This window comes from Montipora capricornis, chromosome 1 (assembly GCF_036669925.1).
Source record: "Montipora capricornis isolate CH-2021 chromosome 1, ASM3666992v2, whole genome shotgun sequence".
NCBI lineage: Eukaryota > Metazoa > Cnidaria > Anthozoa > Scleractinia > Acroporidae > Montipora > Montipora capricornis.
This window is the reverse complement of record NC_090883.1, coordinates 22807350-22812349: the sequence shown is the minus strand read 5'-3', so window position 1 is coordinate 22812349 and position 5000 is coordinate 22807350. Positions and strand designations below refer to the sequence as shown.

The 5000-nt window shown below is 41.7% G+C and overlaps 2 long non-coding RNA genes across 2 annotated transcripts in view; both read right to left on the bottom strand.

The window, feature by feature from the left end:
• Positions 1 to 3308: 3308 nt before the first annotated feature.
• Positions 3309 to 5000, bottom strand: part of LOC138027678 (uncharacterized) — a 33904-nt gene continuing 32212 nt past the window's right edge. Inside the window, exon 3 of the long non-coding RNA XR_011127496.1 lies at positions 3309 to 3509. This is a non-coding gene — a long non-coding RNA (uncharacterized lncRNA). The remainder of the gene's footprint in view (positions 3510 to 5000) is intronic.
• Positions 4876 to 5000, bottom strand: part of LOC138027621 (uncharacterized) — a 3133-nt gene continuing 3008 nt past the window's right edge. The window contains exon 2 of the long non-coding RNA XR_011127487.1: positions 4876 to 5000. This exon is cut by the window's right edge and continues 1162 nt beyond it. This is a non-coding gene — a long non-coding RNA (uncharacterized lncRNA).

The window sequence follows — 5000 nt, the reverse complement described above, 5'->3', positions numbered from 1 at the left end:
AACATGCGCAGTGATAGAAAAGCCCGTATTTCGGGCCTCGCTGGCACTGAGCATGCTCGAAATCGAACTTTACCAGATCTTCCTTCCTTATGACCGTGGAAGATCTGGGTACGAGATTACGAGCGGTCACGTTAGACTGTCACATGAGGAAGCGCAACCTTACCATGGGTTGGATTGACATTAAGAAGGCCTACGACTCCATAGATCATGGTTGCTTAAAGGAGATGATGCTGTTGCATAGGTTTCCCGACTGGGTGTGTAGTTATGTCCGATTTTTGTCGAGAAGCTGGAATACCAGAATAGTGGTCACTACGAAAAAGGGGAGAGAGGCTTCGGAGACCATAATGTTTAGAAAGGGTCTACCCCAGGGCGACGCCCTCTTCCCCAGGCTCTTCACGGTCTGTCTGAATCCGATCGCCTGGAAGATAAGTGCGTCAGACGGGTATAGACTTTCTAAGCCTATCGACACAAAGGTCACGGATCTTCTCTATATAGACGACCTAAAGATCTTTGCGGCGTCGGAATCGAAACTCGCCTGTCTAATGAAGTCGGTGATGGCTGCTATGGAGAATGTGGGGTTGCAATGGAACCCTAAGAAATGTGCTGTCACCCACATAAGGAGAGAGGTCCTTGTCGCTAACAGCGAGGAAGTGAAGATAGTTTCAACGACGAACGATGACCTGAGGTGCAGAATGTGCACAAAAGAGCTTGAAAGTGTCCCTCATGTCCTAGCAGGCTGCTCTGCCCTAGCACAGACAAAGTACATGTCTGTGCTAGGCGCACCGTCGGCTTCTGTTGATACCAATTTCGTACCTGAAGGAACTACCGACGTTACATAAATTGACTTTACTTTACTTTTATCAATGGTATCTCCCTCGCGACTGTAGTCCTTGATACAAAGTAGGGCGTTAAACATAGAAGAATACTCGTTAGGAACGGGTACAGGATTGAGTTATATGTCTCCAGAGCACAATAACAATACAAAAACACAGATATGTGTATGTAAAATGCTCTGATACAGTATTCAAATGCCTGCCTTGACTTGGGGGACGAAGAAGGCCTGACTGCTTTTCAGAACCAAGATGGCGGACCGCTCCGGAGATAAAAGTCTTCTTAATAACGATAAAACAGTCCTTCAGGAGCACCACCTTACCAGCCAGGCCATTCAAGTTCGTATTTCAGATCTTTTCAAAGTAGAATTCATGAACAAAAAGCAGCAATATACTAGTAAATAAAGCAGAAAATATACGGAACAGCGCTTTAGTCGTCTGCTCTCCATGGTAGTACCCATTCATTGATTAGGAAGCAATGGAGACCAAGATCATCGATATCGCCATCCCAGGCGACGTGCTAGTAAAAGACTAAGAACTCGAGAAAATAGAGAAGTACCAATTACTTAGGGAAGAAATTCTCGGTTTTCACATGACGTCACGACCGCCATGTTGGTGCCCTAAACAAAGAAAAGGCGGCCATGTTGGTGCCCCGACCAAATCCTCCGGGAATTTAAATCTATTGTTATGCAAACGCTTCCTTTTGTTTTCGTTGAAAAACATGGCTGTTGATCACGTGAGTGAAAACCAGCAATAGGAAAGAGGTGGAAACTGAAGAAAGTGACTGTGGTGCCAGTTGGCTGTATCTGACATGTCTGACAAACACATTAAACAGGAAAATTTGGTTTTATCAAACGTGTTGATAAAGGTCGAATTACCACCCTGAACGATTTGGAAAGCTGACGTTTCGAACGTTAGACCTTCGTCAGAGCAAATGGGGAAATTGTGGGTGTGGAGGAGCTTTGCAATTGGTGGAAATAAAGTAACATGAATTTGTGAATAAATTAATGGAATGACAGGCGTTCATTGATTCCGTGAGGATAGAGTGAACCTAGTTGAAAGATGATTTTTTGTCCAGATTTTTGCGGCTTTCTGTGTTCCCGTAGTGTAAGGATAGACTGCAAAATTATCATGTTGAGTGATTAGGAAGATTGAAAATGGCGCGCAACTGGTTTTGATGCATCTGTGTCGTTTCTTTCTTCATTTAAGATGTTTACGAAAGCGGTCCGCCAATCTCTTCCTGTTTCGCCTATGTAGGTCTTCTTACATAGTGTGCAGGTTATGCAATAGATGACAGTTGCGGAGATGCATGTAAAGTGGTCAGTGATTTTAACGGATCGATTCGATCCAGAGATCTTAACCATGATAGAAATAAAAAGGACAAGTTTTTTATCGTGTGCGTGTACATTTAAAAGTTCCCGGTTGGTTATCAGACTTAAATGCGCTCAAACTCGAAAGTTACCGGTGTTTTTTTCGTGTTTGAATGAAATGAGTGGTGATAGAGGAAATATACGTTTAGTTTCGAGATCATTGCGGAGAATTTTGAAGTTTTTGAGAAAGACATTTTTGACTGCAAGGTTTTGTGGATGGTAGGTGAGGGTGAATGGATTCTGTTAGTTTCTTTGTTCTGTGGCGTTTGTACTGCGGTTCCTCGATCGATTTCTTGGGCACGATGTTTGCCTGTGGTGACAGCGGAGTCAGGGTAGCCAAGTTTTTTGAAAAACTGGCTCATTTCCTTGCCCTTGCTGTTAAAATCGGACTCGTCACTACAGAGGCGCCTTAGTCTAAGAAATTGAGAGAATGGGATGGCATTTTTTACGGGTTGTGGATGAGAGGACGATCTTTAGGAGCTTGTTGTTGCTTGCTCTGAAGGGTAATTGGCCGGGCAAGAAACACCTTTTAAGCCTGAGATCCTTTAATAATATACCGGTAATAATAATAAACCTTCCCTGTCATCGCGATGACCAGAAAAAATCCTTCTTAGTGTTCTGATGTCCTTTACTTTAATTGGTTGAGTGAGTCCAGACCACCTACGTGTAAGGTCTACAAGGAATTGCCTAGTGTTAGAACAAAGAGATCACATCCTCGAATTTCAGATATGGGACTGGCGGCTAGCTTACCTTAATTAATTGACTGGCTTTCCGGAGTGATACCCTTATAATAGTCTGATACAAGGTGGGATATTTATTGAGGAATTCTCATGTATGGGTGCAAGAAGCCAGCTCTTGACCATGCCCAACCAACGGAATTTTTTATGGGAGGCTGTGATAAGAAATTGGCATAATCTGTTGACTTTGCGTTTATACGCTTTGTTAATGCCTGTCACGGTGACCATAATTCATGTGACATGTGCCAAGTTGGCATAATATGGTAATTTGGGCTAAAAGACCTCACTGGCTCCCTCGTGAGTTAATTTCCACAACAACAACAACAACAACAACAATAATAATAATAATAATAATAATATTCACTAAAAAAGGCTCTTCATCTGATAACAAATACATGCTAAAAGATAAAGTAGCTGATGAAGTCTTATGATCATAATAATTACAGTTAATAAGTGTCAAGATAGTGATAACGCAACCATTCAACTCGAAAATCTCTTGAACTCTTGAGCTCTTCTCATAATGTTCAGAAGAAGGTCCAGTCGGCTATGAAGTCAACTTATAACCAAAACGTCTAAAATAGAGAAAAAATTATACTAGAAAAAAACGCTGTCATCACCTTTTCAGGTAAAGGGGCTGTGTCACGAAAGTTTACCCAAATTTCGCGACTGGGGACTGATTCGGGAGATGGTCCAGTTGGACTATAAACCATTGCATGTAAAAACCAAACCAAATCAAACTTAACCATTAAAAACCAAAACGTCGAGAAAAAATAAAGAAAAAAAACCCGATACCACCTTTTCACTTAACGCAATCTGCTAAAAAGTTCAGCGAAAATCGTGGGTTGACGCTCGAACAAATTTCTTAAGACATGGAACGGACGAAACATATGACAATGATCTGGACACAAAAGCAGGTTAATCAATTGTTCCTTGCACAGCTTTAGAGGGGAAATCGATGACGTTACATACTGTGATTATTTCTTACAAGCAAGGAAACGCTTCTTTTCGGTCTCACAAAAGCGAAAAAAAAATGCTGTGGATTATTACCTGCAAAACGTTTCTGGGGCAAGTCACTCTGTCCGGTCTTACCACATCACTTTTACAAGGATCATATTCTTTGCGACTTGTTCGACGAATCGTGATAAAGTAGTTTGAGTCAAATGCCGTAATTTCGGGCGGAAAAGGCCTTGCGACTAATCATATTCAAAGTTGTTAAGAACTCAAGGGCAAAAGGGGACTGGGTCCTTAGTAAGCAAATTTTAGGTGGAGCCTTTTAGAATATCAGGTTAGACTGGTTTCATGGGCTCATACCCTCAGGGAGTCAATGCCTGTTCCCTTTTTATCTTACTTTTTTACTTTGCATTCAAGGGGACAATCATCTCCAGTGTCTTTCACTTAGACACCGGTGATAGTCATTATCCCCTTGAATGCAAACTACAAAAAGTAACATAGAAAAGGAACGCTAAATGGGTGATTCCTTAATGCAATTTTGCGCTTAAAGAAGGAATGCAAACGAGAATTACATGTAGTTCAATAACCCGAAAAACAATTTGACTTTTCGAGAAACTACGTTCAGCTTTCGAAGTAATATCAAGTCGAACATGTTTTTTTCTAGGGGGTTTATAGACCTTATTCATAAATGGCGGTCAATTTATAATTCTTTTGTCGAAGTGCAAATTAGCCTACCAAGCCTCCATACCATACAGTGAATTGAAAAGAATTCTTGCTTTAAAATGAGGCTTGGTAGGCTAATTTGCACGTGGACAAAAGAATTATAAATGTGACCGCCATTTATGAATAAGGTCTATTGTTATGCATATGACCGGTTGGCGCGGGTTGATCGAGCATCAATCCATCGTGAGGGAGGTGGTGAGTTCAAACTGCGGTTAAAGCGACCCTCGTTTACCCTATACCCTCAATCAGACAAGAAACAACAACTTTTCACTGGTAAATAGGATACTGGCTGCCGCACAAGATTAGGGCCCCACATGGATATAGCCCGGCTTCTGGCGAGCAACAGACCCGGTTTATTGATTGTAACGTCAGACATGATACATGAAATA